This window comes from Arachis ipaensis, chromosome B5, assembly GCF_059453495.1.
Source record: "Arachis ipaensis isolate K30076 ecotype BB chromosome B5, ASM5945349v1, whole genome shotgun sequence".
Taxonomy (NCBI): Eukaryota; Viridiplantae; Streptophyta; class Magnoliopsida; order Fabales; family Fabaceae; genus Arachis; species Arachis ipaensis.
In genome coordinates this window covers 130,097,779-130,110,549 of record NC_142440.1, presented here as the reverse complement: position 1 = coordinate 130,110,549, position 12,771 = coordinate 130,097,779, and the positions used below count along the sequence as shown (strand labels likewise).

Genomic DNA, 12,771 nt, shown 5'->3' with positions numbered 1-12,771 from the left:
GAAGCAGTGTTTAGCATCAAGGGTGATGCATAATTCGAGTTTGCCACTGTCTTTATGGCGCTAAATGCCAGGAGCGGCGTTTAGCGCCAAAGGTGCTGCAACGAAAAAGTGCTTTCTACCTCCCTTGGCACTAAACACGGACCTGGGCGTTTAGCGCCAGGCCATTTAGGATAATTTTTATTTATTTCGGTTTCAAAAAAAATAAAAAAAAGAGAGGGAAAAACGCTGCGGTACTAAACGCCACGGCTAGCATTTAGTGCCAGCAGCGCCTGACAGGGCACCTCGAAAGGTTTGAATTTTGAATTAAAAGAGAACGTGGGTCCCATCCACGCCCTTACCCTCCCCAATCAGTTTTCCTTTCTGATGCCAAGGCATCTTAGGCTAGTTTCACTAGCATTTTTCTGTTAGTTTTAGTTGTTTTATGCATTTTCTTGAGCTTAAAGTAACCAAGAATGGTTAAATGAATAACAAAGCAATGAACCATCCAAACAGTATGATTTTGATGCAAATTCCATGAGTTTTTAGTTATATTACTTGAATGCTATGAATGGAAGATTTCTCATGAAATTTTGCAAGACTTTGATGCAATTGTTTGGATAATTTCAGGGAAGAAGAGGCTAGGCAAGGAAGCAACAAAATCAATAAAGGAAGCTTGAATATCACATGTGGAGTTTAAGTTCCAGTTTAAGCTTAAACTGGAACTTAAACTACCAAGCCATATAATGCTGGAAATGGCGTTTAAGTTCCAGTTTAAGCCTAAACTGGAGCTTAAACGCCAGAATCATGAAGGCTAAGAAATGCTGGAACTGGCGTTTAACCTCCAGTTTAACCTTAAACTGGAAGTTAAACGCCAGAATGAGAATCTCACCAGGAAGCATTTCCACGTTTAACCTCCAGTTTAACCTTAAACTGGAGGTTAAACGCCAGAAGTAAGAAAGGCACCAGGAGCATTTCCACGTTTAAGCTCCAGTTTAACCTTAAACTGGAGCTTAAACGTGTTCGACTATTTCTCTCCTCCAGGGTTGCTTTCTCATTTCCACGTTTAAGCTTCAGTTTAACCTTAAACTGAAGCTTAAACGTGTTCGACCAAATTACTCCTCCAGGGTTGCTTTCTTCATTTCCACGTTTAAGCTTCAGTTTAACCTCAAACTGAAGCTTAAACGTGTTCGACATTTCACACTCCTGGGTTGCTTTCTTCCATTTCCACGTTTAAGTTTCAGTTTAACCTTAAACTGAAACTTAAACTTCAACTTAAACGCCATTTTTTTGAAAGGGGTTTCTGGGCCAAATATATTGAAGTTTAAGTTAGCATTTGAGCACAAACATTAACTTAAACGTATTATGGTATGAAACCCAATTGAATATCATGGTTTATGGGATTGGGCCTGAAGGATTGATGAGTCTGGAGCTTCAATTTGTTGAGTCTTGTGTCATTACTTGTTTATCACTAATTTTGCTCAATGAATGTTACAGAATTGGATCACAGCCTCATCAGGATTATGGACCATAAACCCAAAGCAAAAGGAAATCAGGGAAAGGCCTCAAAGCCCAAGAAACACAACAGAAGCTCAATTTAGAAAGTGTATAAATAGGATAGAATTTAAGTTAGTTGGGACTTTTGGGGGAGGAGGATTTTACACACGGAGAACTTTGGATCATTTTCTTTTAGTTTTGTAATTGAATTCAGAGCTATGACTCACTAAACCCCTTTCATTGGGTTAGGGAGCTCTATTGTAATTCAATGAATCAATAATAGTTTTATCTTCTTCTTCAATCTTTTCTCTTGAATTTTGTTAGAAAGCTTCTCGATCTAATTCCATTGGGTAGTTGTCTTGGGAAAGAAACTACCCATAATTGGAATCCTTCGGAACCTTGGGAAAGGAATGGAGGATTCATGCTAGAGAAGCTTTCTCACAGTGAATTGGATTGGGGTTTGGATGGATATTGTGACATGTAATCCTACCAAATTGTGGTTCATGAAACTGTGTGGTATAATCAGTGATCGAGCATCATCTCTTCTTATGAACATTTAAACCAAGGGATTGGGAATTTGTTTGTTTTTAGAGAGAATTGGTGAGCCAAGGGATTGGGATCCAATCATATAAGATTGCCAAGCAAAATTCAATGAATGCATTGATTGAGGAAGGGATAAAAGTTGTTTTGATTCGGAGATCTCAATATCTCCTAACACCCAATGAACTTCCCATTTCTGATTTACCACTTTCTCTTTACATTCTGCAATTAAATTCATGCAATCACCCCCATCCCTTTTAATTTCAGCAATTTAGCTTCTCGCTCTTTAATTCATGCAATTTTACATTCCGCAATTCTCATCTAAATCTTGATTCCGCTCAACTAGAACATACTTCTAATCCGAATTGCTCACTCAACCAATCCTTGTGGGATTCGACCTCACTCTATTGTGAGTTTTTACTTGACGATAACCGGTGCACTTGCCGGAAGGAATTTTGCCGATCGTGCAATTTCCTAAATCGTAGCATATCAAGTTTATGCACATCAAGTTTATGGCGCCGTTGCCGGGGATTGGTTTTCGATTGACAATTCTCAAATTGGAAGTTAACTAGATTGAGCATTTTTTTTGCTTTGTTAGTTCAATTCAAGTTACTTGTTGAATTTTAATTTCTGCACTCTGTTACATGCTTTCTTTCTTTATGCCTTTAAATTCAAGCAACTAACTCACTGACTCACTAACTATTTGAATTAATTCCTCAACTGCTCTAACCATACTCTTCCATTAACCAAGAGTATTTCACTTGTTTGGTGCCTGTGCTGTGTTCTTGTATGACAGGTAGGAGAGGAGAGACATCAACTCCTCCATATACCGAACCAGAGAGGACCCTTCATAGACTTAGAAGGGAAGCAAGAGGGAAGAGAGTACTGAGAGAAGAGGAATCTGAAGGAGAATCTGAGGACAATTTTGAGGAAGCTTTAGATCTCAACATGGATAGAGAAGTTCACAACCATGAGAGGGCTGATGGAAACAATGCCATTCCTGAGAGGAGGGTTCTTGGTTCATACATAAACCCAACCTCTGGGAATTGTGGTAGCAGCATTCAGAAACCACCCATTCAGGCCAACAATTTTGAACTCAAACCACAGCTAATATCACTTGTGGAGGATCATTGTTCATTTGGTGGGAGTGCTAATGAAGATCCAAACCAACATCTCACAAAATTCCTGAGAATTTGCGACACTGTGAAGTCCAATGGAGTCCAGGAAGATACCTATAAACTGCTCTTGTTCCCATTTTCACTTAGGGACAAGGCAGCTAAGTGGCTGGAATCATTCCCAAGGGGGAGCCTAACAACCTGGGATGAGGTGGAAAGCAAGTTTCTGGCACGTTTCTACCCCCCACAAAAGGTCAATAGGCTTCGATCTGAGGTTCAGACTTTTAGACAACAAGATGGTGAAACTCTCTACGAGGCATGGGAGAGGTTCAAGGATTTGACAAGGAAATGCCCACCAGACATGTTCCATGACTGGGTGCAATTGCATATTTTCTATGATGGACTTTCTTATGAATCAAGGAAGGCTGTAGACCATTCATCAGGAGGTTCATTGAACAGGAAAAAGACTGTGGAAGAAGCCATTGAAGTGATTGAGACAGTGGCTGAGAATGAGTACTACTATGCTTCAGAGAGACACAACACTAAGGGAGTCATGGAGCTGAACCATGTTGATACAATTTTAGCCCAAAACAAGGTGTTTGCCAAGCAACTAGCAGAGCTCACCAGGAAATTAGAAACAAAGCAAGTGGCTGCAATACACACACAAGATCAAGAGGAAGTAAGCACTGAAGGAGGTGATTGGGAAAAGGCCAATTATGTAGGAAATCAACAAAGGCAACCATATGATCCACATTCCAACACTTACAACCCAGGCTGGAAAAACCACCCAAACTTTGGGTGGGGAAACCAGCAAAACCAACATAACAAGTCCACATACCAAAACTCCAACCAAAGATCATACCAAGCCACACAAAACACTTACTCCCAACCATCATATCATGGCCAAAATAATCAACCTACCCAACCTAATCCGAACCAACAATTCCAAGATCAATTAAACAGGATAGAAGGAATGCTGGCAAACATGGGTCAGGACATAAGTGAGTTGAAAAGCTTTAGGGATGATGTGAGATCTACCTTAAGGAACCATGGTGAAAAACTCAAGAGGATGGAGTCTCAAGTAGGAGAGCTATCTCAACAGGCCCCCAAGTCAACTGCAGTGTTCCCTAGTGACACAGAAAAGAATCCTAAAGGGGAACAAAAGGGAGTGAGATGGGAAGAATGCAAGGCCATCACCATATTGAAGGAAGTCTCAGAAGAAGAAGGAATCAGACCCTCAGAACAGGAGCCAGAAATCTTGAAGGAAGGTGTGGAAGAAGCTAAGCAGGAAAGTAAAACTGAGCAAGCCAAGGAACTGCAAAAAGGCATGCTGGAAACATACCAACCAAAAGCACCATTTCCTCAGAGGTTAGGAGGAGGTGAAAAAGGGAAAACCTATTCAAGGTTTTTAGAGACATTTAAGTCTCTCCATATCAATATTCCCTTTCTTGAGATTCTCCAGCAGATGCCTACACATATCAAGTATTTAAAGGAATTGCTGAGCAAGAAAAGAGTTTTGAAGGGGGGACAAACTGTAATAATGAACAAAGAATGCAGTGCCCTCATCAAGAAGGACATAGTCTCTAAGAAAACAGACCCAGGAAGTTTTCATATCCCCTGCATCATAGGGGAAACAAAAATTGACAAAGGATTCTGTGATCTAGGAGCTAGCATAAATGTGATGCCTCTGACTCTTATGAAGAGGCTACAACTGAATGAGGTGAGATCCACTGATGTAATCATACAACTGGCTGACAAAACTCAGAAGCAAGCTGAAGGGGTAGTTGAGAATGTGCTGGTGAAAGTGGGAAATTATTTCCTCCCCACAGACTTTGTCATTTTGGACATGGAGGAAAGCTACATACACCCTATCATTCTGGGAAGGCCATTTCTAGCCACTGCTAGAGCGCTCATAGATGTAGAACAAGGAGAGCTAATTTTGAGAATACATGATGAACAGCTCATTTTCAATGTTTTCAAACCTGCATCTGAGCCTGAACCAGAACCTGAAAAGCCTAAGGATGATAGTAGCCATCTGTGTTTGGAGGAAAGCAATCCAGCAGCTGAAACTCTGAAACAGTCCTTGAAAGGCAAACAAGAATTGCAAGAGTTAAAGCCACAAGAATCAATAGAAACAGATCAGAAGGATCCTCCTGGCATAAGGGTCAATGAAGAAATCCTCAAGAGAAAGGGAAGAATTGTAAAGAAATTGCCAAGAGGGTGGAGAAACAAGAAAATTCCCACTGAAGGTTTCTCTCCGGGAGATAAAGTGATATCAAGTCATTATCTGCCAATCCCACCTGGCCTCAAAACCATTCCTTCCCAGCTCCCTCAAGTGTTCACAATCAGGAAAGTTCTTTCTATGGAACATTTGGAAATCATGAAGGAATCAAATGGGGACGTTTTCATAGTGAGAGGAGAGGACATCAAGCACTACAATCCACCCTAACAAGGGGCAACCGTCAAGCTAGTGACGTTAAAGAAGTGCTTGTTGGGAGGCAACCCAACCTGAGGTAATACTCCCTTGCTGTTTCTTTTATTTGTTTCAATAAAAAGGTGAAGTAGTTTCTGTGCATTGCAAAGAATTAAGTTTGGTGTTTCACACCAAACAATGAATTCGTGGATCAATAATTCAAAGGGGAATGTGTGACTCTAAGTTTGGTGTTCCACCACACAGATCAACTGAACACAACAACCTTTGAATTATATGAAAGGAACAACCATTCTAAGCAATCACAGGAATGCTTAAAATCCTTAGCAGCAACTTCATTCCAAGGAGAATTCAAGGACTCAAAGAGCAGAGGAGTAAGTAGGAGACTAAGTTTGGTGTTCACACACCAACTTAAGACTCAGACACTTGCCCATACATAGTTGAGCTAACCACTCAAGTGCTTGAGAAGCAAGCAACTTCATCACTCTTTGCAGGAAAGGAAACAAGGATCTGAGAAAGAACATGAAGCAACAACTAGGAGAAGAAGGAGAAATCAAATTGTTTCCTGGCAACAAAGAGAAAACAAGAAATTTCACAAGGTGGTGGTGTTCCTTGACCATTCTTTAAAAGGCAAACAAAAGCATGCTTGTTCTGGTTTAAACTGTAATTGTTGAATCTTTCTGGAATGTGAAGTTTTTAGTATGAGTGTCTGTTTACTGCTTTGAATAAAGTGAATGCCTAGATGTTTGGATATAACTTCACCTTCTTAAACAAATGCTTGCCATGCTTGTTCTGTTTCCAAAAATAAAAGAAAAGTTTGAACAAAAGTAGCTTGGCTCAATTAGTGACAAATCAAGTAGAATTAAGTGGTGGTATGCATGCTTGATTGTTTAGTCAGATCACTGGAAATAGAGTGTAGAATTATCATTTTTTGTGTAGAAATTGAAAACTGTCTATGGATCTTGATGAATAAATGTCTTTGGCCATGAAAAAGAAAGAAAAAGAAGAAGAAAAAGCCACTGAAAAAGGGCAACCAAAAAGCAAAAAAATTGAGAAAATAAGCTAGGCACCAATGGTTTGAACTTCTGAGACAAATGCCTGTGGTGTTTATGTATTAAGGATATGCTTGGATGAATAGGTTCTGAGGAGTGTTTCAACACTTGGTAACTTGGGTTAACTAACCCGGGATTATCAACCAAAAGTCCATTATCAAGAGCAACCTAAATACAAAACATTTAGTCACACAAAGAGGTGCTGGGCACCAATGTCTCAAGAAGAAATGTGAACTAAAATGCCTGTAGTGGATATGTGTAGTGCACTGATAAGAAAAAGAAAATGCCAAAGGCTTGTGCAACACATGACACTAAGCAAACAAGGAGCAAAGGAGCTCTAAGAAAAAGAAAAGAAAAACAAAGAAGAGAAAAGTGCCAAGGACATAAGAATAACAAGAGGCCATAGCAGTGTTTGATGGATGCAATGAAAAAGTGATAATCTTACCTGATAAGAATGAAAAAGTGATGCTGCAACTTTCTGCATAAAACCCTTCTGATGAACTTCAAATGCTTGCTAATATAGCCAATGTAATTGCTTTCTGTTTCATACTTTCTTCTCAAATAACTCAGGACTTGCTTAGGGACAAGCAAGTATTAAGTTTGGTGTTGTGATGCCAAGGCATCTTAGGCTAGTTTCACTAGCATTTTTCTGTTAGTTTTAGTTGTTTTATGCATTTTCTTGAGCTTAAAGTAACCAAGAATGGTTAAATGAATAACAAAGCAATGAACCATCAAACAGTATGATTTTGATGCAAATTCCATGAGTTTTTAGTTATATTACTTGAATGCTATGAATGGAAGATTTCTCATGAAATTTTGCAAGACTTTGATGCAATTGTTTGGATAATTTCAGGGAAGAAGAGGCTAGGCAAGGAAGCAACAAAATCAATAAAGGAAGCTTGAATATCACATGTGGAGTTTAAGTTCCAGTTTAAGCTTAAACTGGAACTTAAACTACCAAGCCATATAATGCTGGAAATGGCGTTTAAGTTCCAGTTTAAGCCTAAACTGGAGCTTAAACGCCAGAATCATGAAGGCTAAGAAATGCTGGAACTGGCGTTTAACCTCCAGTTTAACCTTAAACTGGAAGTTAAACGCCAGAATGAGAATCTCACCAGGAAGCATTTCCACGTTTAACCTCCAGTTTAACCTTAAACTGGAGGTTAAACGCCAGAAGTAAGAAAGACACCAGGAGCATTTCCACGTTTAAGCTCCAGTTTAACCTTAAACTGGAGCTTAAACGTGTTCGACTATTTCTCTCCTCCAGGGTTGCTTTCTCATTTCCACGTTTAAGCTTCAGTTTAACCTTAAACTGAAGCTTAAACGTGTTCGACCAAATTACTCCTCCAGGGTTGCTTTCTTCATTTCCACGTTTAAGCTTCAGTTTAACCTCAAACTGAAGCTTAAACGTGTTCGACATTTCACACTCCTGGGTTGCTTTCTTCCATTTCCACGTTTAAGTTTCAGTTTAACCTTAAACTGAAACTTAAACTTCAACTTAAATGCCATTTTTTTGAAAGGGGTTTCTGGGCCAAATATATTGAAGTTTAAGTTAGCATTTGAGCACAAACATTAACTTAAACGTATTATGGTATGAAACCCAATTGAATATCATGGTTTATGGGATTGGGCCTGAAGGATTGATGAGTCTGGAGCTTCAATTTGTTGAGTCTTGTGTCATTACTTGTTTATCACTAATTTTGCTCAATGAATGTTACAGAATTGGATCACAGCCTCATCAGGATTATGGACCATAAACCCAAAGCAAAAGGAAATCAGGGAAAGGCCTCAAAGCCCAAGAAACACAACAGAAGCTCAATTTAGAAAGTGTATAAATAGGATAGAATTTAAGTTAGTTGGGACTTTTGGGGGAGGAGGATTTTACACACGGAGAACTTTGGATCATTTTCTTTTAGTTTTGTAATTGAATTCAGAGCTATGACTCACTAAACCCCTTTCATTGGGTTAGGGAGCTCTATTGTAATTCAATGAATCAATAATAGTTTTATCTTCTTCTTCAATCTTTTCTCTTGAATTTTGTTAGAAAGCTTCTCGATCTAATTCCATTGGGTAGTTGTCTTGGGAAAGAAACTACCCATAATTGGAATCCTTCGGAACCTTGGGAAAGGAATGGAGGATTCATGCTAGAGAAGCTTTCTCACAGTGAATTGGATTGGGGTTTGGATGGATATTGTGACATGTAATCCTACCAAATTGTGGTTCATGAAACTGTGTGGTATAATCAGTGATCGAGCATCATCTCTTCTTATGAACATTTAAACCAAGGGATTGGGAATTTGTTTGTTTTTAGAGAGAATTGGTGAGCCAAGGGATTGGGATCCAATCATATAAGATTGCCAAGCAAAATTCAATGAATGCATTGATTGAGGAAGGGATAAAAGTTGTTTTGATTCGGAGATCTCAATATCTCCTAACACCCAATGAACTTCCCATTTCTGATTTACCACTTTCTCTTTACATTCTGCAATTAAATTCATGCAATCACCCCCATCCCTTTTAATTTCAGCAATTTAGCTTCTCGCTCTTTAATTCATGCAATTTTACATTCCGCAATTCTCATCTAAATCTTGATTCCGCTCAACTAGAACATACTTCTAATCCGAATTGCTCACTCAACCAATCCTTGTGGGATTCGACCTCACTCTATTGTGAGTTTTTACTTGACGATAACCGGTGCACTTGCCGGAAGGAATTTTGCCGATCGTGCAATTTCCTAAATCGTAGCATATCAAGTTTATGCACATCACTTTCCCCCACTCCCCTTTTTCTTCTCCCTTTTAACTGTTCCACATATTCAAACCCCTCAATTACTCCTTGTTCAATTCCCATTAACCCACCTACTACCAACCCCTTCCCCATTCATTCCATTTCAATATTTTCACCCCCTTCCCTTAATAACCGAATCCAACCCCCCCTCAATCTATATATACTACTTTTCACCCCTCCCCTTTCATCCATCAACCAAAATTCACTACCCCCTCTTCTCTTTCTATTACCCTTCATTCTCACGTTCCTTATCAGTCCCTTTCACAAACACCCCTCCCTACATTTTCTTTATTTTCTAATCCCATTTTTTGCATTATCCTCCATTATTAATTTCTATTTTTCATTTTCTTTTTCACCTACTTTCACCATATATTTTCCTCTTCCCTATATTTTTCTTTTTCTTTGCTCGGGGATGAGTAACTTTCTAAGTTTGGTATGACTGCTACGCCTTCTTTAATTTCACTTATTATCATCTACGACACCCAAGACCAGAAAGTCTTCCTTTAGGAAGAGAAAGGAAAAGGCCCAAGTGACCAGTCCCTATGACTCACACCGGTTTAACTCCAAGGTCCATGAGAAACACTTCCATGAGATCACTGAGCGAAAGAGGGTGATTCTAGAGGTTCGATTTGATATTAAACCGGACGAGTACTCGAAGATACAGGCTGAGATTCAGAGGAGGGACTGGGACACATTGTACAACCCGGTCACTGGGGTGGGCCAACTCATGGTCCAAGAATTTTACGCGAATGCTTGGGTGACATACAAGCATGTGAAGGGCGTAAACCCCAGCCCCAAGAACTGAAGGACGATGGTGAGAGGGAGGATTCTTGAGTTTGGTCCGCAGAGGGTGCGAGAGATACTCTGCTTGCCACAGACTAGAGCATACCCTCATTCTTACACTGAGAGGGTCAACAAAGACAAGAGGCCGGAGCAGAGTTTAGCGGATATATGCCTACTGGGAGCCCAGTGGAAGCTTAATTCAGAGAGGCAGCCTAGCCAGATGGGCCGGCACGACCTGAAGCCAGTTGCTAGGGGACGGTTGGAGTTCATTCAACGCTCTATCATCCCGACGAGCAACCGTTCTGAAGTGACCTTGGACCGAGCAGTGATGATTCATTGTATTATGCTCGGTAATGAGGTGGAGGTGGAGCGGGTGATTCCACAAGAGATTTACAGTGCAGCTTCGAACGCCTCCACCAATGTCAGGCTAGTGTTCCCATATATGATATATCACCTCTGTGAGACTGCTAGGGTGCAGATTGACCATGACACCCTCATTCCCATTGAGAGGTCCATGTCCAGGAAGCCCATGGAGTATGCTCAGGAGTTATATATTCTGAGAACTTGGGTTTTATATATTCTAAATTGTCTTATTTATTTTGATGTGGTGGTATATATCTGTGGTTCTGAATGTATGAACTGAATAATGCATATTTGAGTTTGGAGTTAAGGTTGTTAATTATTGAGGTACAAGAATTTAGAGAAATATTCTGAATTCTTTGAATTTTAAACAAGATATTGATCCTTGAGGCAAAAGAAATAACAAGAAAAGAAAAAGAAAGAAAATAATAAGCAAGGCCCAAGGCTTTGAGCATCAATGGCTAGGAAGGTTAAGTATGATCAAAAGCTCAAAAGAGTTATTTTCCTAGACATATGCTTGTGTTGTGAAGTTGTCAAGTAAATCTTGAGACTGGGCACTTAGAGTCAAAGCCAAGTGCGAATAAAGAGTATGCCAAAGGGTCTGAGCACCACTGACTGGAAAAAATTAAAAGAAAAAAATTAGAGCTCAAAGAGTTTCCCAGTTAAATGCTTGTGGTGTTTCTGTGTCAAGTAAAGTTTGAGATAAAACATTTAGAATCACGGCTAGGCTCAAGGTGCAAAGCACCAAAAAAAAGATCAAAGAAAAATGTTGTGCTCAAGGATTGATCAGAGGTTAAAAGAGAAGAGAATTCATAATATTATCCGGGTTCTAGTTCCAAAAGACATTAACATTCCTAAGCTTCAAAGGGTAGTGAGATACCGAAACTATTCATGGTCACAATGTCATTAATCCCACTCAGAACAAAGACATGAGCTTAATTGGAAAACTCAATTCTTAGGCTAATCCACTTCTCAATTTTACATTGCTTTTAGTTGCTTGAGGACAAACAATAATTCAAGTTTAGTGTTGTGATACGTGAGCATCTTTCCTGTATTTTCTTATTTTTTTTAGACATGAATTTATTAAGTTTTATTGAGATTTTAATGTTTGAAACCTGTTTGGATGCTACTTTGAGGTGCATTGTGGTTTTATTTATTTCAAGAAAAATCCGGACAAGTTTGGCAGAGTTCGTGCAGAAGAAAAAAAGAGAAAAATTGAAGCTGCCAAGCTGGCGCTAAACGCCAGACGTCTCGTACTGCGTGCAAGGCCTCTGACTGGTTGGCGTTAAACGCCCTAACCTGGCATTTAGTGCCAAATGTTTCGTAATTTGTGCAACGCCATAAGCGATCAGTGTTTAACGCCAGGAAGATAATAACGCCCACGAGCCCTTCTGCTTCATCGGTACTAAACGACGAGCTTGGCATTTAGCGCCAGCACCACATTTTTGAACTTCAAGGAAAGAGCTTCGGTAGTGTTTTAAAATTTATATTTATTTTTTTTGATATCTTTTGATTATTATTATGAGAAGATACAATCTTCTAGGGTTTTAGATATTATTTTATTTTATTAGTTTATTTTATTTCAAAATTTATTAGGTTAGATATAAAAAGGGAAAAGATTTAGTCCTTTGGGCTCCAGCTCTTCTCTCTACCTCATTCCACACTCTACACACTTCTGGGACCCTAGTTTTTCTCTGAGCCATGAGCAACTAAACCTCTATTGTTAAAGTTAGGAGCTTTATTTATTCTATGGATTAATACTATTGTCACTATATTTTAATCAATGTAATGATTTATATTCAAGGATTACTTTCGTTCTTCATCTTATGAATTTGAGTTTATTGGAAGAAAGCTCTTTTTCTACATGAATTCTTGTTGATTCTTGGAAAAGTTAACTCACTTGAATAACATCTTGAAAGTAACTCCCCGTAAATCACTAATTGCCTGGACTTAACGTGATACGTGACATATAATCATCTTATATTTGGGTAATTAGGGTTTATGTGGCTAATAAACTAGAATTGGACTTAAACCTTTAATTTTAATTAAGTGACCAAGGAATTGGCGGTTGATTAGGTTAGAGGAGATTAAATTACTATGGAATTAGGGTTTAATCGATTAAAGTTTGCCATGAATTAAATCTTGCATGATCAAAGTAGTTGGTAGGAATTATTAATCCGGAAAAATAAATATCTATGAAACCTTAACTGTTTTCTCACATACTGTTCAC

General features: G+C 39.1%; 1 non-coding gene across 1 annotated transcript; it reads right to left on the bottom strand.

Moving 5' to 3' along the window:
* Window positions 1-3,387: 3,387 nt before the first annotated feature.
* LOC148565780 (small nucleolar RNA R71) lies at window positions 3,388-3,491 on the bottom strand. Its single transcript, XR_015884294.1, has one exon. It is a non-coding gene; the product is annotated as a small nucleolar RNA R71 (small nucleolar RNA).
* Between the last annotated feature and the right edge of the window lie 9,280 nt (window positions 3,492-12,771).